We start from the raw sequence: 25,856 nt of genomic DNA on the forward strand, positions 1-25,856 counted from the left end.
AGCTGTGCTAAAACAATGGTATTTCTGGAAGGAAAAGAGAAAACAGACTTGTATAGTAAGAGAGTTTTTATTAGTTTTCACTAAGTCTTCCTTTGCCTCGATTATTTTGCTATGTGCCTGTGAGTTTATGGTGCACAGGGGTCAGGAGTTATTCCAGAACTGTCTTTATTGTCTAGATAACCTGTTGACTGTGGGTTTTGCTATTTGTTCAGCTCTATGAAAGATGTCCGTATTCTTAAAGTCATATTGATATGAAATTAAATTGATATTAATTGAAAGTTCTGCTGTTACCCATTATGACAACCCGCTCTTATTGTCTAGATTCTCCAGAACCATTCTAAGGAATACGCAAGAGAGACAGATGCCTTCTACAAGAGAATCCTAAGAGGGATGAGCTCTGAGCTTGCCGAATGGTAGGGATGTTTCCAGTACATCCATGCAAATCTCGTCCAGAAGAGCAAAGCCAAAATCGGGATAAAGAGAAACAAAAGTCAACATAATGGGACAAATAAAAACAAAATAATGACAAAATTTAATTTTTATTTTTTAAATTTAAAAATCTTTAATAAGAACAAAATTCAAATACCAAATATTATGAGGCTAGGGAAAAGTGGGCTAAAAATACCAAAGAAAGAATCAGAGAAATGTTGGCAGGGCAGGGAGAAGCAGCATGGTTCAAAACAGACTGTTGGCTTCTGAGGTTCCTCGGGGAAACAGATAGGGCTGAATTCCGCCTGTGTAGTTGACGGGTTGAAAAGAACCAAGGGCATGTGAGGGGCTTGCAGTTTGTCTTGGGTGAGGGACTGCCTGACGCTGAGGGATAATCAGCTAAGGCCAATAGGAGCAGAAGCATCTTAGCAACTTCCCTTTGCAGCGACACAGCTTAGAGGGATCCTGGAGGAAAGAGATTAGGGGGAAAAATAAGGGAAAAATCAAGCAGGAAAAAGAGAGGAAGAGGGAGATGGGTCTGATCAGACCCTGTTCTCCTACTGTTTAGAAAACTGACTGTTGACCATGAGAAGGAGCGAAGCCCTCGATGACCTTTGCATCCAGAGAACCTCACAGCCTCAGCCATGCTGGGATACATCTTCTTCCACAGGAGTAAAAGTCACCTTTTCTACCCCTGCCACCTGAAGATCTTCACCCAGTGCCACCAAACATTCTTTCCCTCTCTGCCTGACAAAGGACAGGAACTTGTCCGCAAGGAGGACTCACAATCAATGGTAGATAAGGGGTTTTAATTTGTTGTGAATCATGTCTCTGGCCTGAACAGGCCTCTTTTCAAGTTGCAATTCCTAAGTTAATAATTACTGAAACAATGCAATGCCCTCTCCAACTCGATGATTGAGTCAGCGGCTATGCTGATAAGAAACTTGATTGGTTTAAAAAAAAACAAAAGTGTTTACCTTACTGATATTAGAGAGTTTAGTAGTTACAAATACTGGCTCTGGGGCGGAAAACCATCAGGTGATAAACTCCCCATTCAACCATGCACATGCTGTGTGACCCTGGAAAGATAAATTTCCCTTTCTGAGCCCAAAATTTCACCTCTGCAAAACTAGGAAAAAATATTTATATCAGAGATCTGTGTGGAAGAGTAAAATACATAAGATATATAGGCAAAGTACTTGGCCAGGTGTCTGCCATATTAAACCTTGAATAAAGGATCAGGTCTTCGTATTTTAAGACCAGTTTTGAAAATGTCACTAAAGGTACTTTGTTACCGTTGTCACTGTTGATGATGATGATGATGTTTGGTTGGTTGGTTTCGTTCAATCCATTACTGGAACAAAATTACATCCTAGGGCAGGAAAAACAAATGGTAAAATCATATATTGTGCTTCATACGAGTAAGGAAGGGAGCAGAGTGATGTTGCAACCCAGAGACTCAAACCCATCAAAAAGCATCGGCATTTTCCTAGAAAGTTGGAAGTCAGTATTTGCACATCTTGAACTCCCAGTTTATTCCTTCCCACTCCTTTTTTCCCAGTAACCATTAGTGTGTTTGCTATGTCTGTGAATCTGTTTCTAATCTGTTTCTTATAGATAAGTAAGTCCATTAGTGTCTAAAATATTAACTAGTAAATACAAAATAGATAAACAAGTTTCTTCTGTTTAGCACAGGGAACCATATTCAATATCTTGTAATAACCTATAATGAAATAGAATATGAAAATGAATACATGTATATGCATGTATGACTGAAACATTGTGCTGTATACCAGAAATTGATACAACATTGTAAACTGACTATACTACAAAAAAAAAAAATGGAAGTCTTTGAAATAAGACTTTGAAATAAGACAAAAATTTGTCTCTTGGAGCTATGAAAGGTTCATTTACATTTGACTCTATATAGAGCATGATATCTCAAAAAACTATGTTCAATATCTTGAAGTAATCTTTAATGAAAAAGAATATGAAAAGAAATATATTTTATATATATATATATATATATATATATATACAGTTGACTGGGACATTGTGCTGTACACCAGAAACTGACAAAACATTGTAAACTGACTATACTTCAATTAAAAAAAAGTATGTCATTAACTTTTTTGTCACCTTTCATTTTTAAAAGTGTCCAGTTTGCACAATAATTATATGGTCACATAAATCATGGCCTCTTTTTACAGATGAATTGTGGCATTTTGGAATATGTTGTGGAAGAGCTCAATGAAGCTAAAGTAAACCTCTAGCATCAAGGAGAGGCCACAATTTCCTCTCAGTGACTCAGCAACAAATTTGGTTCTGAGCTTCCTGGTGGCCAGGGCAAAAATATTACATGATCACTTATGTGATTCTCATTTCTAGAAAGGGAAGTGATATTGAGTGTTTGATAAATCAGTTTTGTATATGGGAATTCCTATAAGGGACAGAGAATAATTAAATGGATAATGAAGAAGGGTGACAGTTCTGAAGCATTATTAGTGAATTTGGGTATTCTGCTTGACTCTGCTGCTGATTTTTGGCATATATGAAAATGTTTGAAGTTGAAGAGGCAGACCATGGAAATCTGCAACTTATGTTCCCTGCAGTTCAGGCATATATGAAACTATCAAGGGAGTTGTTCCATGGCCTTAAAAATTCTATATATAGCATTATGAGTAAAATAAAAATTTATCCTAAGAAAAAAGTGTATTGAATGGTAAATCTAACTCAGGAGGGAAAAATAAATACATAAATAAATAAATAGCCATCATCCAGAGAGAACTGTGGCTGTCTCAGGACCACATTTTGGCTTACTATACCTTCATCTGAATCTGCCTAGGTCCTTGTAAAGGATGTGATGCTTGCGTCTTTGTAAGACAGATGTAGGAAACTCTAAAAACTCAACTTAAACATCCATCAGTGGAACACAATTCAGCAATTTAAACAAATGAACTTGATTTAAATGCACCATCACAGACCTTTTAAAAAAATCATGTTGAATGAAATCTAATTTCAGAGAGATGAATATTATATGATAATATTTGTATAATTTTTTCAAACTTCAGCATACAGTTTATGGATTAAAGGTAGAAATATGTGGCTGGTAAGTTATACATCAAATTCATCCTGTTTTGATATACACATCAAGTTCATCCTAACAAATAATTGTATCTTGGGAAGGAGTGGGTAACATGGCATTGGACTAGGCAGGGAGCTTCAGCTTGACAGTAACTTTATTTTATTACCAACAACACGTGAAGCAAATATTGTAAAATGTTAATACCTGTTGATTACACATGGTAGGTACACAGATGGTTGTTAAATTACTCTCTTTCTGCTTCCGTATCTTTCAATTTTTGCTTTTCCAAAGAATAAAAGCATACCTGTTTGACAGGTTCACACTAAGAACCAAGCACAACTGCTCGGGGACCCTTGCTACACCCTAAACCCCAGATCAGGGAGGCCTTCCTCCGCCTGCCTGCCTCAGGCTACCCAGCTTTGGCCACCCTCAGGTTTGAAGCAGTGCCCCCAGGGAGACCTCGGTGCTGGGAACCATGGAAGAAACACCGGGGACGTGGGAGACTATTGAGTCTTTGTCTGACTCTCCACGGAGAAGCCCAGAAATATTTCAAGGTGATTTGAAAGAAGTCAGGTTCCTGTGGCGACTGCTCAAAATCAACAAGTTTCCTGGAAGCTCCCTCTTGTAGAATCTATAGAATAACAGGTTAGGTTTGGTCCAACCCATAGGTTAGACTCTCGGCAAGTACTTATTAAATTCTTCAAAGTAGTCATTGTTAACAATACACCAAATTTCCTTGATTCTGAACCCAAACTACCTTGTGAAGGGAGATGTGTATATTGAGAAACTAAAATTGTTAGGTTGTCATTCACGTTTTTGAGGAAAACTGGGTTGTGGAAGAGGGATTCCCATTTTGAACACTTAGATGTGTATCTGCCACACATAAGGGCACAGTGGGACATGCCATCTTCTCCCTGGCAAGTACCACTGCCCCATCCTTATGCTCGCTAACCTGTCTAACTTACACTCTCTCTTCAAAGCTTATGTCACCACCGTCAGGAAGCTTCAGCCTCTCCTGCCCAGCCCCGAGGTTTGCTTTGAGGAGTCATCCTAATGCTCTGTGAATATCTCCCTCTTAATATTTCTCAGATGACCTCTCTCTTTCCCACTGGCAGGGAATAGGTCAGGGGAAAGAAGTTTTTATCTTTTGAACATTAATGGAATTTTCCAAAGTTATTTCACAGTCATATATGCACACACTGATCTTATTGAATTGTCTTCTAAGTCTATGCTGAATAAAAGGAAATCACATTGTGTAACCTCTTGATGCCTTGAGTAGATGTGGCTACGGAAAGCCTGGTCTGCCGACACTCTTGTCTAAGGGGATAACCCATGGCCTCCGTTGACCAGTGATCGCGACTGATGGGCCAGAAGTAGGCACCTGGCAAAAAGACAGCCTATTCTTAGACTGACCTCTGGTCTATGACCAGAACTGACACTAAAGAACAGCATTTCTTTATGGTTCAATATATACCATGGACTAGACTAAGCACTTACCATACATTATTTGATCCAGCCCTCACAACAATTCAGTGGAGGTAAGAGCCATCATTTTCTCTGTATGACTACGGGGAAATTGAGATTCTGAGGGTTTAGCAACTTGCTTTAGGTCACAGAGTTAATAAATGTCGGAACTGGGTTTTGATCTCAGGTCCATGGGACTCCAAAGTTAATTTGTATGGCCTGGTGTGAAAAAGATGAGCCCTGACATCAAATTCCTCTCTTACAAGTGTGGAATTGAGCAACATGGTGAGACTACAGCTATTATGATGGAGTCAGAAGCTGAGAGGATGCCTTGAGGCGAAGCCATGTCTAGTGAGGCCACTGGGAATCAGGAAACAGTAGTAAATCTGCGCAAGCAAAGAAAAAGTTTAATTCTAAAGAGAGAAGAGCTGAGAAGATGTGCAGGAAGGGTGCCAGGCTGGTAACAAGTGAGCATTAAGGAGATCCATGAGTTTCTCCCACTAAGGATCCTGGGGCCATCTTGGATGAGGACTCAGCCCTGTCTGATTTCACCTAACATCTCTGTGTCACTTACTGTCCACACAGATGCATCATTCCAAAGACAGTTAGCTTCAAATGGAATGAAAAGGGCGTAGAGGGAACTCATACATCACTGAGTCTAACGCCTTCACGTCTGTGAGGCGGTGTTCACTACCACCGCATCGCAGTCAACGAAACTGAGGCTCAAGAAGATCAAGTCACTCACTCAAGGTCATAATTCAAAGTTATGAGGGACTGACTTTGAAATGTGTTTCTGTGGCTCCCAAAATGCCTTCTAAGGATGATCTAAAGAATAAGATGTTGGGGCACCCCTGGTTGAGGTAAATGCTGTGAGATGGAAAGATCAGGGCATCTTTGCCCTGTTCTCATAAAGCAGGTGGAAGCTAATCATGAGAGACTCTGGACCACTATGGCCAATGAGCACTGGATCTATTCAAGAGTGAGCAGGGCATGTATGAGCAGGTGGGTCCTGCATGTGTAAGCACATGACCGTGTGTGTCCCTATAGAAATGTGAATACATGGATGGACCTGGATGTTTCTGTGGGTGAGTGTGTGTAGGAATATATGTGTGCACAGATAGGAACTGTTTTTTTTTTTCATTTTAATGTATAAAACAAACTTAGTGATTAACACAATGAAAATCTGTTGGAAAAAAATTAAAATTTCGCATCAGTTAGAGATCTGGTCTAAACCCATCTCCCCGCGGTTTTGTAGAATACGTCAACTATGCATTTGATAAGATCTCAGCCTAGATTAGATGCAAGAATTGCTCATTTCACTGACCTTGAACATTCCAGGGCTTTTTATCTTCTTGCTGAGATGTTCAATTGCAAAGAATTAGAAAATTTTCCAGGGACCCTTTATGAACATCTAACAAAATGCAATATAGTAGCATCACTGTCACCCACACAGGACTCGGCGGCCGACAGAGGACTTTCACTTCTACAGTGTTATCGGACCCACACAACGAATCTATGAAGAGATATTTTAGAGCTGAAGAAACTGAGTGCTTAGGAACGTTAAGCTGTGCAGCCAATGGGAAGTCTTGAAAGATATGGAGTAGAAACATAAATTTAAATTAGGCCTTCTCTCTCCCAGGCCTATATTCTTAAAAATGGGCCCCCAAAACGTCCTCATATTTTGAGTAATCCATTTCTGGTAAACCACACTGTCCTCATTATTTTAAATCAGTTACTGCACAAGACTTTTATGTGTCTTTTATTCATGTATAGCTTCCTGTCCTGCATAAGAAAGTCTTTCTCGCCTTTTCATTTTGTCATTGTGGCCTGAAGACAGGCCTTCAGCTGGTATATAAACGCCCACTGAAGGCTCCCTGAGAGTTTGCCTGGTTTCTGTAGGTAGAACAGCGCTTCTCAAACTTGAGCAACGTACCGATTCCATCTGCAAGGAAAACGTTCTCGTGGACCCCCTAGTGCTCGCTGCATAATTTTATCACAATGCAACTTACATAGGCAGGCACGTAAACTCATTATGATCACCTTATGCTTATCGCTCTTACACTGGTATAAAACCTGAAAATACTCACAAAGTCATCAAACAAAACTTAGAACCATTATGTTCCAAGGGCTCAACATTAGATTTACACGTTAGTTAACGCCAATTTTGCTGAAACTAAAAGTGTTTGAAATGTTAAGTATTGTAATGGCTACTTTGGCAAAGTGTGTGTGTGTGTGTGTGTGTGTGTATGTGTGTATGTGTGTTCTATCTTTCTTGATTTGATATGATTTAATAATTCAGTTCTTCTGATGCATGTCTCTATGCAACTTGTTATTGTGACTTGTGATGTCATTTAGTTTTTATTTAAAATACATGCATTATTTCCATGTTAAATTCTATTTTGGTTCTTTTTCCATAATAAAGGTAATACCAGTTGATGACAACACAATAAAAACTAAACAAACATGGGAAATAAAATCGCCTGGAGCATGCCATTATGAGGTGGTCCTCCAAGCAACTATCTTCAAACTTATCACAAAAAATATTTTTTTTAAAAAACTGGTAACAGTCTTTAGAGAGAACACAAAAATAACTGTTGAAGAAAAACAGCTCTATTGAAATGAATACTGAAGTGCGTGGATTCCTAGAACCTCAGATAAGTTGGCCAAATGAGATGAAGGCTACGCAAGGTACTTCCCAATCTTTTGCAATGACTTTTTTTTTTAACATTTTTTATTGAGTTATAGTCATTTTACAATGTTGTGTCAAATTCCAGTGTACAGCACAATTTTTCAGTTATACACGAACACACATATATATATATTCATTGTCACATGTTTTTCGCTGTGAGCCACCATAAGAACTTCTAATATTTCCCTGTGCTGTACAGTATAATCTTGTTTATCTGTTCTGCATTTTGAAATCCCAGTCTTTTGCAACGTCTTGAAGGTTCTGTGACACGGCTGTTTTATCACCACTTGCCTATCAGTTCCTGAGGAGCCATATAACATATCTAACAAAAAAGTCAGCAGATATCAGATCCAGAACTGGAGCCTGTCTGGCCCCAAGAGCATAGCGCAGAGCAAAGGCCAGGGTCAGAGGTCAGCGCAGCAGCCTAACAGACACGATGGGGTGGGGCTGACAGCCCAGGGCTTCCCGGAATTCTCAGACCCGAGTAAGTCTAGGGACCAGAGGTTTGGAAGGACTCCTTCAGAAAGAGCTAGTGCTTCACCCTCCCAAGGCTCCATCATCCTCAAAGGCCAGTGAGACCCAAGGGAGGCCGGAGAGGAGGCTTCATGGCAGGCCGTTGAGCCGTTTGTGCTGCAGCCCCGGGGGAGGGAGGGGGGTAAAGCAGGGAGACCCAGAGCAGTGAGCACAACGTGGACAGGACTCCTAAAGGCCGGGGTTGGGGAAGCGGGCTATTCAGATTCGCCTGGAGAAGAACATCAGCTTAAAAGGGCAAGACTTGAGTCCCATTCATGATGTGCCCAGCTCTCCAGAGTAGAAATCCAGAAAAAGAAGGAGGTTCAACTTCCAAAATGACAGGGAAAGGGCCGCTGAAAAGCCACTCTTCTAAAAAAGCAGTGAGAACATGGACAAAAGCCATCAAAGTCCACTTTTTGTTTTCTTTCAGCACTTGGGCTTCTAACAATAAAAGGAGTGTTCATTCAGGAAAAAAATGGCTGAATCAAATAAGAGCAGGGCGCCTCTGGCATTTCAAATTGCCCTCACACCGCCGCCCTCTGCCAGCTCTTGGAAGCCAGCAGCTTTGTGACCACAGTAGCTGTGAAAACCAGCAGCCTGCAAGCCAAGGGAGCGGGAGGAACAGGGCTGGCCCCTTTCCTCTATCTGCAAATGCAGCTAACCTGCGTCTCTTCGATCATTCTTTCGCAGTCACATTGCCCTCAGAAGCCCTGACTCTGCCACCCTCTTCCCCTTGTAAGGACCTCAGCTGTGGCATCGGTCCCTCCCCATTAATCAAGATAATCTCCTTATCTTAAACTCAGCTGATTAGCAAACTTAAATTCCCTTCACCATGTAACACAAGCTGTTTACAGGTCCCAAGAGTTAGAATATGCACGTCTCTGTGTTGCAATTATTCTCACTATCACATCATATGACTGAGGAGGCCCACTCCCAGCTATATCCAAGATAACTAAAAATATGTCTGTAAAAAAGCACGTGCGCAGGAATGTTGCAGCAGCAGCATTGGTAATAGCCAAACAGAAGCAGTAACTCCAGTGTCATTAACTGATAAGTGGACAAATTAAAGGTAACCTAGCCATACAGAAGAGTATTATTTGGGCATAAAATATATAGGACAATTTGGATTAAACTTGAAAACATCCTAGTAAAAGAAGCCATATGCGAAGGACCACTTGGTGTGTAACTCCTTTTATATGAGATCTGCAGAACAGGCAAACTGATAGAGATGGAAAACAGCTTGTTGCCAGGGAATGAGGGGAGGGAAGAATAAGGAGTGACTGCTCATTGGTAAGGGGTTTCTTTGGGGCGATGATGGAAATATTATGGAGTTAGTGGTGATCAATGCACAACTTTGTGGCTATATTAAAAATTATTCATTGTACACTCCAAAAAGGTAAACTTCATGGTTTGTTATTTCTATCTCAACAAAGATGTAACAAAAAACAAGATTAAAAAATATAGGCACAGATTTGGAACCAAAGCCTAAATCATTCATAAAGAGAGTGACTTTCTGTGTGGATTTGAGAGGAGGGTTTTGTCAAAGCATTTCTCCCTCAGGAGCCTACTGGAGAAACTCAGTATGCGAGCGCTGGTCATTTGGACTCTCCCTCCTGCTCGTCATCTCATCTTTCCACTTCTGTCTCCATTCAGTCTGGCATCGTTTCCCTCATTTTGCAGGAAGAGGTGTCAGGCAGTCCGCCCAGAGCCGCACAACTAACCGCAGCGTCTGGGATTTGAATCTGGACTTTTTGTCTCCAAACCTGCGCTTTTCCCACTGAAAGCAGCAGCTTCCGAGCAGTGGGATCATCACCTCATGCCAGGAACCCAAACTGAAATCGCATCAACAGGAACAAGACATCACATTTTTGCCACTAAAGGAGCACTTCTCCCAGCCACATGCCACTGGGGATTTGACCATAATACAAATTAATGGTAATGGAAGTTAATCGTATGCAACTTCATTCTGAGCTTAGCCTAAAGCCTTTCATTTGGTTCATGTTTCCATGATTATCATGCTAACTGAAGAGAGTTTCCGAGGGCTCTCAGAGAGCCAGTCAGCACTGTACAGTGTTCTTGATAACTTTTTCAGCATGTCCCTTTATTGTCAATTAATATTTATAAGTGTCTAGAGGGTTCACATCCTAGTATTTGAGAAATGCTTTATGAAGTGACTTGGGTAGAAAACACAAAATGCATGTGCTTGCATGCAGCTCTTACATCTGAGGTTAATTTCTGAATTTATTTGATTCACATTTCATTAACCCGTTGGCAGAATGTTATATAAGGGTGCAACCTGGGTCCTCAAACCCAAGACCGAGATATTAGTATTCATTTATGAAGTGGGTATGTCATCGAGGTGGAATAATTCTCTGTTGTCAGGCTGCAGGGACGACAGGCAATAAATGAATAAAACACAGTCTTCCAAGAGAATTCAAAAAGGCCAGGCTTTCCCACCAGCAGTAAAAGTAATGTGTCCATCTTGGGAAAATAGACGTTATCAATACTTCTGGCATTCCTTCAAAGCTTTTGGAACACAGACATTCTATAATGACTTCACCTTCAGAAGTAAACTCTCCCAGTGTGATAAACATTCCCATTGCCCTGAACTGCATGCTCAGTATTCTGGGCCAAGTGAAACAGTCACCTGAATCCAGTAATCAGATTTTAGACCTCAAGTGGACATCTGAGAGGACCTGTTCATAAAACATTAGGGATCCTGATGGTCATCCAAAGTCTAACATCCTAATTAAATAGTTGAGGTCCAGAAAGGTTGACACCCATGTCTGAAGCTGTGTGTCTATTTAATGACAGAACTGGTTTATAATCTGTTTATAAACTTACTCCCCAAACATCTGTGAGCATCAGTTGTGTGCCAGAAGCTGGGAGTACTGGCTAGCTTCCAGGGCTCTACAGTGAACTGGGGAGACACCAGGCGAGTCAATATTCACGATGGCGAATCAACACTTCACAGGCTCCGGAATAGCCTGTCTGGGTTCACATCTCAGTGAGTCCACTTACTTGACGTGGTACTTGAGCTACAGCATCTGAAAAATGAGGGTAAACATTGCACCTCAAAATTGCTGTATGAATTGATTGATGTAATACCTGTGGGATTCTTAGAGTAGTGCCCAGCACACTGCAAGCAACCGGCGTATCTTAACTGTCAGCCTCCACACTGTCAACATCACTATATGCACCATGATAAATTTAAATGCAAGGTTTCAAATCAGTATTCAGAGAAGAGGTTCATAGTCCAGCCCGGAGAGCAGAGAGAGAGCTGCAGGAATAGAGCGAGGAAGATGTTCAGGATAAATAATGACCCCTCCCCCCCAAATATATCAGGTCCTAATCCCTGGAATGTATAAATGCTACTGTATTTGGACAAAGGATCTCTGCAGATGTGATACAGTTAGGACCTTTAGATGGAGGGTTCGTCTCTATTTCACACACGTTGCTTTAAAGATAATCACAACTATCCTTCTAAGAGAGAGGCAGAGAGAGATTTGACAAAGCTACTCAGAAGAAAAGGCAATGTGAAGATGGGACAGAGAAGAGAAATTGAAGATGCTGGCCTTAAAAATTGGAGCCATGTGATCACAAGCCAGGGGATGCTGGCAGCCACCAGAAGCTGAAAGAGACAGGGGCCAGAGTCTCCCCCAGGGCCCCCAAGGGGAAGGAGGCTTTGCCAACACTTTAACTTGGACTCAGTGATGTGGATTTCAGACTTCAGGCCTCCAGAACTCTATGAGAGTAAATGTGTTGTTTCAAGCCACCAAGTTTGTGGTATTTGTTACAGCAGTCACAGGACACTGATACACGAGACTTCCTGGAATAGAAGGCTTTTGAGACATATCCCACAGGGTGAGTAAAAGTTAGCCGGGCAGATAGAAGATGACAGGTTTAGTACACAGAAGGAAAATCTCTGAAGAGGCTCTGACCTCACACTTTGGTAAAGCTGGGCTGATGATTATCTCTAGGAGAGGCAAAAGATGAGGCCAGAGAGGAAGCAAAAGGAAGATGATCAAAATCCTTGAGTGCTTATTTCGAGTTTGAAGTCTGGACACACGGTGTTTGAGCACGCTCACTTAACAAAAGGTGAGGAATTCCCAAGCCCGGTTTTTGAAGAAGTAGGAAGAGCCCAGTGACTCTCCTTGAAAAGGGAACAAGTGACCCCTGACCTTATAATGAACGAGGATGGAAGGCGACGTATTGCATATAGATACCTACCTCACCCAAATGACTGTCACTAGGAGGCTTCTTAGAAAACTGGGGCTGTTGGAGTCTCAGCAAAACAACAGCTATAAAAATAATGCAGTACCCCAGAAACAGCGGCTTTCACAGCCAAGTTTGAGAATAGCATCTATCTGGTGATGCCAAGTTAGGAAGAAACAGCTTTTGGTGCCTGGGTAGAAGGGGATGAAAACCATCAGGCAAGCACAACCAAAACCTCTGGTTAATTAGGAGAAATGGAGGCAATGCTTTCCTCCATGGTCTATTTTAAACTTAAATAGAAACAAAGTATGTGCCTGTTCTGGGTTCTTTCTATTTATTTATTCTTGAAAATTTCAGTTTGATTAAGAAAAAATAGTATTTAAGCATTGGAAAAATCTCACGGGATAGCGTCTGTGCTGTTTATATTTTTACTCTGCTACACTGCAATATTGGAACCCTCCATGGATGTATTTTTTAGTCCATTCCAAAAGCAGCATTGCTTTTTTTTTTAAAAGGTTGTAATTTCTTTTAATTTAATAGGAACCAGCCTTGTTCCCAGAATGACCTCTGCTGGACTTGGAGTTGCGTTGCCAGAAGCAGGGGTTGATGCATAGGTTAGTCATGGGATGTAAAATCAGTGGGAAATCACTTGTTACGTGGCTGAGTTTTCCAACAACTACAGGTGTGACTCAGAAGACGCTAGGTGTTGGTCATGACTCTGCTGGAAGTGAGGGAAGGAAAGATCACCTGCGATCTGCCAAGCCCTGCATGCGTGTTTCACACACATTACCTTAAATTCTCCCAGAGGTCCTACACTATGCTCATTTTATTATTGTACATTACAGGAATCCCAAGCCTACAGAAACGTGCCAGTGTTCACACAGGTAACGATAGAGCTAGAATTTAAATTCAGGTATTATGTTTTGACTCCCACTGGTTGAAAGGGAACTATGGTCCTAAGTTTCTTCTGTCGCGAGTTAATGAAAAAAGACTGTAGAGTTCCAAAGTGGTGCCAGGCTGTGGTCCCTTGAGGTCCCATCACTTCTAAGAGTGCAGGACATTCCTGGGCTCGTGGCAAAAGACAAGAACAGTTCATCATGTTTCAGAACATAGGAGCACACCAGAGGTCTAACATTACTCATTATTTTTAGATTTGTTAGAAAGTATTTAAACATATACAAAAGTAGAGTGAATTGTCCGATAAATCTACAAATCTACTACCCAGATTTAACAGTTGTCAATTATTTTCCATAACTGATGAATCTGTTCTTTTTAAAAATTTGTTGCTGTAGTAAAGCAAATCCAAGACTCCACTTCATTCCTACATTTTTTTTTATAGTATACACTGCCAAAAACTATGGACAAAATGGTACATACTATAATGCCATGGTAGCACCTAATAAAATTATCCTTAATTCCTTCTCAGGATCAAAACACTAAGGACATAATCAAATTTCTCTGTCTCCACAATGTCTTTATATGTGTATGTATTATTTTTTGTAAAACACATCCGCAAAATATCTGTTAAGCCCCTCTTTTTTCCTTTGATGTTGATTTATGAAAAATATTACACTTGTCCTTTAAAATATTTATATTCTAAATAACATACAGTCCCAGTTTACATGGGACTGTTCTGCTGTATATATTTTTTCAACCCTAGATAAAACCATTTGTAACTCAAGAAAATCCTCATTTGGGCCATATGATCATCACATACTCTTTACTCATCTCTTCGCTTATTGTGATATTCAGCTGGTTTCTTTAGCTTCCTTTTTCTTGAAAACTAGTTCCAGAGCTCTGATTATATTAGGATTCAACCTTCCTTGGCACAGATACCTCGCAGGCGGCGCCACACCCTCCATTTTGCACGCAGCAGTGAGACGCGCCAAGTTCAGAGTTGCTAAACTGGACCAGCAGGTTCAAGTGGTAATTCTCGATTTCTTCATTATAAAGTTCCCTCATCAGCCTTTCCTCCAATGATTTCATTCTGAATCTTTTATTTCATTAGAGTTTTCAAATGGTGATTTTCTGATTTTATTTCCTCCACTTTTTAGCTTGAATTCATCTCTGAGGAACTTTTTAATGCCCTATACGGCTATTTGATTAAACTTAAATACAAATCCATACACTAAAGACATATTAAATGCTTAATTATTTTTTAAATTGCCAAATTTCTAAATAAGTGTCGAGTAACCTAGTTTCTTCCAATAGCGTACGATAAGCTTGACTGGTGGGGTCGGGGGTGTGGAAAGAGGGGAACGTAACAGTAGGGGATGAAATTTCTTTATATTCTGAATGGGAAAAATTATAATGAACTCAAGAGTTTTAAATATTCCATGTAGCTCAATCAATTGAATTTATGCTCTATTTAATGCTCAAACTGTTCCTTCTTTTACCAGCTGGGACTCATTCTGATTGAGTTCTTGGTTCTTCTGAAAACTCCTGGTGCAACAAAATATTCAACGCTTGCCTTATATTCATTAACCATTTCTCCAAGGAGTGCTGGGTACTTTTAGTGTGAAAAGGTGATAGGATCACAGTTTGGGCAGTAAGTGTGCTCATTGATATTAGCATGTCATTGCTTTGACGTTTTTTGGTTGTAAAGGATTTTCTTTTAACAAACAAAATTAACGGCTTTATTCTTATATTCCTTTGCAAATGCAATATTTGATTTTTTTTCTTTTTTGCTTACCTAACTTCTTGATTTTAAGTTCATGTCTCTTTTCTTTTATGCAGAAAATCTTGGTAACCAACAATATTAAGATAATTTCTTAATGCATTCTATGTATAACACTGCCGGTATCACGGCTAAAAATTAAACACATGTATGTATTTTAAGATTTCTTGACCAATCTCTTTGTCTTTGGAAAATATCCCATTAGATATGTAGAATTAAAATATAGTTTCCTAAAATAACTTGAAATAATTATTTTTCTGGATGCAGTTACATCACCAACTTGATAATACTTTTCTTTGTCTTAAGTTGTTTCAAAATTTTAGGAACTATTTTTGTTTTTTTTTTTACTTAGTTTTATATTTTTGGATCTGTGAAACATTTTATATTTCCAAAGCCAAAACTATACAAGAAATACATAAGAGAGAATTTTCACTTCCTTCTATATAGATAACCATGTTTTTATCAGTTTTTAGTTTATCTTTACAGTGTTTAACAAATATAAGAGTGTACACACACACATACATATGTATAATATTTTGTATTTCACATTACTTGTCTTTCTCAAGCACGCTCAAAACTTTGTAGGTCATCCTGCACTTTGCACTTTTTGTCCTTAACAGTATATCATATATCATTCTCTTAACAGAGAATACAGACTTGTGGTTACCAGGGGGGTAGAGGGTGGGAAGGGATAGACTGGGATTTCAAAATTGTAGAATAGATAAACAAGATTACACTGTATAGCACAGGGAAATATACACAAAATGTTATGATAAAAAAAAAAAACAGTATATCATGGAGGAAGCTCCATATCAGTACGCAGCTTCCTCATGCTTTTTTATCATTTCATTATGACTGTTCCGTTGTGTACACATAACATAGTTTATTCAACTGACACCAGATTGTTGGACATCTGGATAGCTTATTTATTTATTTTTACTTTTTGCTATTACAAATAATACTTCAACAAGTAATTTTGTACATATATATCAATTCATTTTTTTCTGATGTATCTCAGGGTGAACTGTGATGTCACCTTTATCATAAATAAATTTCCTGTCACATGTAATTTTTGTTTAGAAATAAAAAGAAAGCTCGTGAAAAGGCTCTCTTCATATTCTCTGAGAAGTCTATTTCAACCATTTATTCACACATTCCCTTTTTTCCAAACAGCTCTAATGTGCACTTCCTGGGTTCAGTCATCATTTTAAGTGCTGTGTCTATACCAACAAACAAAAATGACAAAAAGCCTTCCTCTCCAAAAGCTTTGATTCTAGGTTGGAAAGGCAGACATAAATAAAATCATAAATGATCCATACAGGGCACTGAAGGTGATAAAAGCTATAGACCGAAATTACTTTAAAAAGGAAAGAAATGACATGCTGGGTGTGTGATTTTACATAGAGTGTTCATGTAGGTCCTCAACCTTGGGAGGTGACATTTAAGAAAATAGTTAATGGAGGTGAGGAATCAGTCAATCTCCTAGTCAGAGAGAATAAAAATGACTAAGGCCCGTGGACCAAAACACGCTTGTCAGGTTCAATGAGCAGAGGAATGCCAGTGTGGCTGAAGTGGAATAAACCTGCGGGTTTAGAGACTTAACAGTGGTCAGATTACATAGGGTCTAATAGGCTACTTCAAGGAGATTTTATAAAGCAGAGACATGGCATGATCAGACTTATCTTGTAAAAAGATCACTCTGGCTCTTGGGTTGGGGATAGATGGCAGGAGGGTGAAGATGGAAGCAGAAAGATGCATTAAGAAGATATTGCAATAAGCAAAGCATGAACTAACCAGGCCTAAGCCTGGTTAATATGGTAAATTGGTGAGAAGGAATCAAATTATTGACCTACTCTTTTGAAGGAAGGACTTAGGATTTCCTGATGAACTGAGTAAAATGCAAATATTCCTACAGGGTTTTGAGGCCTCATCAATTTATAGTTGGGGTGTGACTTTTAAAAATATAAGTTCAGTTATAATGTACATATCCTAAAATTCACCTGTTTTAATTAAGTTGTGCAACCATCACCACCAATTCAATTTTAAAACACTGTCCTCACGCCAAAAAGGACCCTCCTGTCTATGTGTAGTCATTCCCCGTTCCCACTCCCAGTCCTGGGCAACCACTCATGTTTCAGTTTCTGTAGGTTTGCCTCTTAACATTTCATATAAATGGAATTACATTTAAAAAAGAAAGAGAGAGAGAAAGAAATGAGAGGAGGCCGATACTAAGAGTTGTTTGTTTTTGTGTGTGTTTGTTTGTTTTTGGCCTGAATACCTGAAAAGAGTGAGTTTCCATTGTCTGAGACGAATAAGACTTACAGAGTATCAGTGTGCTCAGAGGAGATCAGGAGTTCAGGTTCAGATTTGTTAGGTTTGAGATATCCATTTTATAACCAAGTGAAGATGACCAGTAGACAGTTGGACATATAAATTTAAAGTTCAAAGAAGAAGTCTGGACTAGAGATTTAAGATTGGGAGCCTTCGACACACAAGTGGGATCCAATAACATTAAACTGGCTAAAATCAACAAGTGCGTGAGTATAGACAGAAAGCAGACAAAAACCAGTGGCTGAGCCCAGAGTGGCTCCAGTGTCAGGAACAGAGAAAGAATCAGCAAGGGAGACGGAGGAGGAGGGATCTGGGACATGGTGAGGAGCATCAAGGAAGTGTAATGTCTTAGAACCTAACTGAAGACAGTCTTTCAAGGAGGAGGGGGTGATTACCCCTACTGAATGCTGCTGGTAAGTCAAATGGGAACTGGCCATAGGACTGAGCATCACAGAAGTCACTGATGAGCTTATGAAGGAGTTTTGGTGGAGTGTAGGAATGAACATCTCATTAGAGCTCATTAAAAAAAAATAATAGTGGGAGGGGAGAGACTGGAAACACTAAGTACAAGAATCTCTTTTGAGAAATTCTCCTATAAAGAGGAAGAGAGAATTATAAGAGTTGGGAGAAGAAGTAAAGTCAGGAAGGATATGTATATTTTTTTTCAGATGTAGAAACTATGATGTTTTCTATCTTGATGATTATGTTACAGGATAGAAGGAGAAAATGATGCAGAAGAAAGAAGGGGCAAACCCATGGAGTAGTGTCCTTGGAGAGGCACAAAGAGACCTAGGGCACAAGGGGAGGGGTTAGCCGCGGAGAGGGACAGGGACAATTCACCTGTACAAGTTAGCAGGAGTGAAAACAGAGCTTATGAGTATGGATGATGGTAGCTGGATGTAATAGTTGAGGCAATTTGTTCATGAGTTTGTCCCAATCTTCTGCGTGTTCCTATTTTCTCAGTAAAATTAGAAATGTGACTAGCAGCTGAATGTCAGGAGGAAGAGATGCTGGAGGAATTGGTATGAATGAACACCAATAGGACGCTTCACTGCCCTTCACATTATTATGCTCCAATAAGCAGTACGTAAGTGAGTGCATTTGTCCTCATCCAATAGAAAGTGTCTCTGTCAGGAGGCCTGTTGTGCGGTGACCTCACGAGTGGTTAGTACTAACAGTATCAAGCATATTCATGGTCACCTGGAAACTGTTCCACAGCATAATCAGTTATACCCAGGGTGGTGAAATTAAATGGCAAGAAGTTTGAGAAGAGCAGACAAAAATGCTGATGTGGTTAAGCCCTCAGAGGATGCTGTGATCAGGACCAAAGCCATCGACCATCCACTTCTAACACGGAAACTGTATCCTTTCTCCTGCACCACCCTGCCTCTCTCCTGTCAGTGTCTTTCTCACAGCTTCTGTTTCAAGACTTTTCATTGTAATGGAAGTCAATTTGAGCGGTTCTAAATGAAGCTTTCAGCGCCAGTGGAACTTGCCTTTGATCTATGGCCTCTTGTCTGAAGTGCCAGTGAGATGTGGTATCTGGGCAGGTGGTTGAGCCTGCTGGCCTCCGAGTTCACGTGTGCTGGCTAATTAGGGAAAACGTTGAATGCACTACGAATCTCAGGTGGAATCCATGTCCAATTCCATTGGCTCTCATTTGGCCTGCAGGTTGGAAGTTGGACTCCCAGGGTCTTAGAATGTGAGCTCCCATGGATTCCAGGTTGTTCACTTTCCTTTTGTTCCATTTATTTTTGCCAAAGAAGAAAAGTGAATCACACACTCTCAGTAATAAACAGAACCAGCCTATGACCCTGGTTAGGGAAGTTCCATCAATAATAGTTTCAAGAAAGTACATTTTGCCTGTTAATCTTCCTGGCAAAAAATTAAGAGCTTCCAAAGATGTGTTCAGAGATGAAATAACACACTGCGAATTTCAGAAGGAAGCCATGCCAGGGATGGAATGGCGACCAGGGAGAAGGGGTGGTCTAGTGCAAAGAGGAGAATGGCTGGAGGACCTGGGGTGTGATTTCATGGAACAAGTATGTGACCTTAGTCACGCTGTGCAACTTTAGTTTTCTCGTCTGCAAATAAGGATAATGCCTTAAACACCCGCATGGGGACTTGTAAGAATCTTTTGAGATAATACATTCAGTGAAATCTTTGAAATTTTACAGCTTTCTCTAAATGTTTGTTCTATGGCCTCTATCTAAACTGTAAGCCATTGTCTTTGAAATTTCTTAGGAAGAAAGAAAGTATGGCAGGGGGGAGAGATCGGAGAGAGAGAGGAAGAAAGATGATCAAAATGTGCTGTTACAACCAGCTAGATTTATAGTAATTTGTTACACCAGTAATAGGAAACTTATACACTAACCGAAGAGATCAAAACCATCGATCTATCCCAGGATTTTGCAGCGTCACACGTGGAGAAACAAATGCTTAGACTGGCCGAGAAACATAGTGAGGCATCCCTATGAGTGAGTATCATCCCTTGTCACAGGAAAACAAATTGTATGGAAATAAATCAACTGAATCAGGAGCTTGGCAGGACCCCGAAAAACTCTGAAGTAGAGATGCCAAACCAGGATGATATTGAGGGAACGCTGGAGAGACAGGTCAAGTTTGCAGACTAACCATGTGGTAAAGCCACGAAAAACTCAGAGAGGAGGGAGAAGGTAGCCAGAACACAAGGGATAGAGAAAGGAAAACCGATTTCAGTAATGCCAGGGAGTTGGCACGGATAGAATCTGGGGGCAGATCACGACGAGGACAGTGGCTAATCATTGGCCCTCAGGTGTGCTGGGCTCTGGCTAAAACCTTCGTGGGCATTAGAGCTGGGACTCTTCACCATCAAATCATCACCCGTGCTGTACCACGAATTCCGCACAATCGCGCAGTTGGGTTAAGAGGAGGGCTGATGGGGCCGTGTACTGACCTGGGAAGGAACAAGTGGTGAAACGCAACGTGCTTTAAGAACACCAACGCAGAGTTAATTGTTCAACGGAGAAGCTGCTTTCCTTGAAGGAGGACCTGGCGGGCTTCCAGTGGTGGGCAGGGAGTGTCCCGTCTCCCGCTGCCTGCCTGAGTCTTCACTGCCACTTGGCTGTCACCTCGTTTTCACTCTTCCCACGTCTACCTCTTCTGCCCTGAGTTCCACTTTTGAATTCGCTGCTGACTGACACTGTGTGTAACCTTCAGGAAGCTAATTAAACCCCATTTCTCGGTTTCCTTGATTGGCTTAAATAGCAGCTAATTGATCAGAGGTTTCTGGAGATTAAAGAAAACTACCCATTAGCCACAAGGAAAAGGCTCCGTGATTAGTCTGATGACAGGAGGCTGTCTACATGTAAGGCACGACTCAGTTCCCTGACAGTCTTCCTGTGAGACGCCACGGCCAGCCTGGTGCCTTGGCGGACCGCCTCAGCACTGATTTGTGCTGACAGCCCTCAGAGCGGAGCAGGTTGAACAGGGAGGCATTCCGTGTGTGTCATTTAAAATACAAAGCCTCTCTTTTGATGACATCATTTCACCACTGAAACTTGGCTCAAGGGAAATCCATCTCTTCCTTCCTAGTGAATTCCTGTACATTTTTTTTTTTAAGAGTCCTTTGCTTGCATCATTCCAAGACTGTAAGGTGCTGTAAACCACCTTGGGTTATTCTCCACTGAAAGTTTCCAGACCTGCTAATTCCAAAGCGCTGTGGCAACAGTAAGAATTTCCAGGATGAGACACAGGGTTCCTCAAAATAAATAAATAAATAAATAAATAAATAAATAAATAAATAAATATATAATAATTAGCCAACATTTGTCAACCAGGCCTTGGTTAAGAACCCAGTACCACAGAAAACCCAATGGCTTCAATCTGAATAATCTATCTCTATCTCTGCTCGTATCTCCCTACTTATCTTGATGGTGGAGAATGAACATTGAACAAGAATCTACGTGCCACATACCAGATCTTGGAGTACAAATTTTAAGTGCTGTATTTTATATTTAAGTTCATTTAATTCTCCCAAAAAGCTCTGAGTAAGCCCACAATGTAAGTGTCACTCTGTTTGTTCTGCATTTGTCAGACTGTGGTTGGGAAAAGTTAAGTCACTCATAGTCACGTTGCTGATAAGGAGCAAGTTTTGAGATCACATCTGTCTGAGGCAGGAGTCTGGCCCTTTCTGCAATATCAGGTTGTTTCTAAACCACTGCCTAAGTCTGATATCAGAGTCGTCTGGGTCTTCAAATAAAGAGAGGACTTCCCCAGGTCAGGGACTGAGGAAGAAAGCTGAATCATTCCTATGTAAGATCCCGAGTAATTCTCAGAACAAACCTAACATGACAGCAATCTCCTAATTCTGCATAGGAGGAGGCTGGGGCTCAGAGAAGATAGGTTGTTTGCTTTTTGGGGGATTTCATTTTGTACAGAATCACCGAGAAGTAAGAGTGAAGCATGGAGTCCTGAGTCCTGAGTCCTGTGACACTGTCACTAAATCCAGGAAGTTCAACATCCTGATCTTACCCTAAATCAAGAATAGCTCATGAATTTGTTTGTTTGTTTGTTTGTTTGTTTAACTTTTTCCGTACCATTCCACATAAAATCTGTCTGCAGGTCCTGATTGCTTTACCTTCCGAATGCATCTGGACCCCACCACTTCCAACACCTCCACGCACGACCACCCTGCTCCAAGTCTCTGGTGTCTCTTTTTCAGAAAAGCCTCCTCTGACAGTCAGGGCTGTTCACCTGTCCAGTCTCCGTCTCCCCTCGCTTCTCTAGCAGAGGGCTAATTTTGTTCGGACCAGTAGCATGTCCACAGGAAGACATACCCTCCAAACCCCAATTCACAGCCTTCCCTGACGGTAGGCGTAGACTTTCCATACTGTTCTGAGCAATGACACATGAACTGTGGTCTCCTGTTAAGTTTTAAGAAAGCCTTTGTCCTCCAGCTGGAGGAACTTGCCTTCTTCCTTATCACCGCTTTCTTTCTGCCTGGAGCATGGAACCAGCGGCCGGGTGCAGCACAGCCATCTCGTAACCCGGAGGGTGAGAACTACGTGCTACGCATCGTGGAGTAGAAACTAGAAGAGCCTGGGTCCTTCATGACTTCACTGAGCACCTCCTCACGCTCTGGGCAGCTGAGGAGATGCCAGTTTACCCTGCCTTCGTGTCCGACGAAGGAGAATAAATACAAGACAATTTCACGGTCTCCTAATCCTGACATGAACCCGTGGGACTCCTCCCCAGCCTCCTGGTGATCCCTCCTCCCTGACTGTACTCCCTGTAAACTTTGCACTTTAGGATCAGATGTGGAGCCAGCCTTGCACACACAGCTTAACAGCTGCACAACTGCATACAAATCTCTCTCCCTCTCTTTACTTTTTATTTTGAAATAACTTCAAATGAACAGAATAGTTGCAAGACACGTATAGAAAAGTTACGTATATCCTTTTTACCAGATCCACCAGCTTTTAATATTTTATTGTATTTGCTTTATCGTATTCCCATACTCTGTCTTTGTCTCTCCCGACACCCCTCGTTCCTCCATTCCAAGCTTCCTCTCTGTCAGTATCTGCGGATTGAACCAACCAGGCGGTGTAGCACTACAGTATTTACTGCTGAAACAATCCACATGTTAAGTGGACCCACGCAGCTCAAATCCACGTTGTTCAAGGGTCAACCCAGACCGACACGGCCTCTACTGAGCTGTAGTGAGTAAATGTAGCTCCTCCTAAGCACCGGGCACTGCTCTGAGAGCTTTGTACCCATTTACAGCTCCTGGTAGCCCGAGAGGCAGGGACTGACGTGTTCCCCTTTGCACCTGAAGGAAATGGAAGCACAGGGAGGTTAAGTAACCTTCTCAAGTCACACAGCTTGCAAGTGGCGGGGCTAGAGTCACACCTGGGAAGATGAACTCGAGACCACGTGGTGACTGCTGCCCGAAATCACCTTGTGTCACGTCAGCTAACAGAACCCATCTTCCCACTGAGACCAGGTCTTGCAGCATTTTCTCAGAACAAAAGTAGGCTTTATACCTGAAGCAGAATCTGTATGAGAGAGATGGCAAAAAGCATGGGGCTCTCTCCGGATGCTAAGAACTTTGCTAATTGATGTGGCAGGTATAAGATAGTGAACATATCCGCCTTTCTCAGGAGTTCACAGCCCTGCTGAGGTGCCGTGCTTCCACCCCAGGCTAGCCCAGTACCCCCACCTGGCTGGCCCCCGTGCAGTGGAGTTCCGGCCCTGGTCCCAAATGCCCTGGCCTTGAACCCGCTCTCACTCACGTCTCCTGCTTTGTTCTGTGTTAACCTGGTTTCTAATATTTTGCTTCAATCTTCATTTCTGGTCCCACGATTCTGCCAGTGGGTTTGGCAAGCCTGCTATGACCCTTGACGGTCTCCCTTGGGCCTGGTTTTGCTCTCGGTCTCCAGATCCACCTGCCCCTGGTTGGCCTGTGTATCCAGTTAGTGTGTTTAATCTTTGATGCTTATCACCGGGCAAGGGAGAGCTGCCCCTCCAGCTCTACCCGACCAGAGAGCTTCAAACCCGTCCACTCACGAGCAGCCCCAGGGAGCGAGGCAGGCAGGAGGTGGGCAGGACCACAGAGCTCTGCACTCACACTGATGCCAGTGAGCCGACCTCAAGGCTCCGTATGTGAGTATGTGTTCTCCAGCCAGTTATGAAGTGAGATTGTGGGCCAAGACCAAAACCATGAGAAGAAGCTTCTACAAGGGGAAATGGTGGGTAAAAATCAAATAAAATCTAAGGGACTAGAAAAAGAAGAGGTAAGTAGATCAGCATACTGGGTTCACAGGTACGGTGTCTAGTGTACACACCATATACACATGCGTGGCTTATGATGTGTGTGTACATATGAGTACATATACATATATATATGTGTGTGTGTGTGTGTAACATGTGATAAAAACAACAAATTAACCCCCCCAACAAAAAGCAAAGGCAGAAGAGAAACTAAGAGAGAAGGACTCAGCACAGAGCATGGCGGAGTCCAACTTCTCTGACAAACTGTCTTGGTACCTCTGGACCACCTTTAAAGGGTCAAATGCACACCTCCAACTTGGACGGAATGTCTTCTTAAACAGCCCATCATGCGTCCACCATTCTGTTATTACAGCCCTTTTTTAAGCTCCATGGCACTGGTTAGAAGGATGGAGAATCACTCTTACCCACAGGTCAATGGGCAGGTGAAAGCTGAAGGGTCACTTTGAAGTCCACCCACAATGACATGGTAGAGCATTGAGTGCCCCATGTGAATTCAGGGGAATGGTATAGTAGAGTTTTGCCAGTAACTATTTCTCAGAAACCTTTTTTAACAAGTTTTTAAGGTTGTTAATTTCATCTCTTTGATCAGCATTCTGTTTCTTTGGGCAAGAATGCATGTCGCACAGAACAGCGTGGTCAAGGAGATAAAGTCCTGGGCTGAGAATCAGGAGCATGGAGTCTACTTTCTTCTTTCACCTCAGGTTCCCAGTGTGACCTTAGACAAATCCCTTAAGTTATCTGTGCTTCCTATACCTTCCTTTATAAAGCAGAGGAAACGTAGCCTATGTTATGAGCTGCGTGAGAAAAAGGGAGATAAGGCCGTAAGGACTTCAGGTTTAGCAAAGAGAAAAATACTGCAGGAAAAAAATTGCCCTGCACACACACAAAATGTAATTTATGGTGAAGCCTGAGAAAGCCGGGTGAAGTTCCCCTTCATCTTATACACAAAGGTACAGACTGGAAGATGCCTGACCCAATTCAAGATTTCTTTCATTTCTATATTTAAGTTTTAGCCAAAATGTGATTGAATTGTAGTTTTGCTCAGCCTTATATAATAACCCAATTACAAAGACAGGAGAACTGAAATTGCTCCTTCCTTACTTGGGAGGTAAGAAATGTAGAGGTCAGATCGAAACTTTAGATCTGAGTTTCCCTAAGCAGAACTGAAGACTTATTCACTGTCCCATCTTACCATGTTCATTCTCTCAGTGTGCATTTGCCGAACACCCTTGATATGACAGACAGGTCACAAGGGGGAGTACAGCATAGACTCTTAAAGTCCTCAAGCAGTGGTCCAAGGACGGGCAGCACCAGCCTCACCTGGGCGTCAGGTAAAAAGGCAGACGTCAGGCCCCAGCTTGGACCTGCTAAGTCAGAATGCACATCTTTAACAAGATTCCAGGGTTTGTTGACTCTCAGCCTATATTCAAGCCAATGCTTAAATCACCGGGGGCTTGGAGTCAAGAAATTTAAATTCAATTTATAATTTGGCCGTTTTCTTGCCATATGACCTTGAGAAGGTAATCAACCTTGTAAGCCTAAGTTTAATCATCTGAAAAGGGGAGACGACAACACCTGCCTCTGAGGTTTGTTCTGAGGAGTGAGTAGAGCTCCACATTGCACGGTGCCCGGCGCAGAGGTAACCCTCCACTAGTGCTGGTTGTTTCATCATTTTTGTTATT

At 41.5% G+C, this 25,856-nt stretch overlaps 1 long non-coding RNA gene across 2 annotated transcripts; it reads right to left on the minus strand.

The window, feature by feature from the left end:
• Positions 1–1,412: 1,412 nt before the first annotated feature.
• On the minus strand, positions 1,413–20,660 carry LOC140688061 (uncharacterized). Of its 2 annotated transcripts, none has more exons than XR_012062759.1 (3): positions 20,339–20,660; positions 1,725–1,801; positions 1,413–1,508 (listed from the first exon to the last, which is right to left on the minus strand). It is a non-coding gene; the product is annotated as an uncharacterized lncRNA (long non-coding RNA). The 2 variants fall into 2 exon arrangements; XR_012062761.1 differs by lacking the exon at positions 20,339–20,660 and adding an exon at positions 4,775–5,027.
• Between the last annotated feature and the right edge of the window lie 5,196 nt (positions 20,661–25,856).

The sequence above is a fragment of the Vicugna pacos genome, chromosome 2, assembly GCF_048564905.1.
Source record: "Vicugna pacos chromosome 2, VicPac4, whole genome shotgun sequence".
In the NCBI taxonomy this organism is placed as follows: Eukaryota; Metazoa; Chordata; class Mammalia; order Artiodactyla; family Camelidae; genus Vicugna; species Vicugna pacos.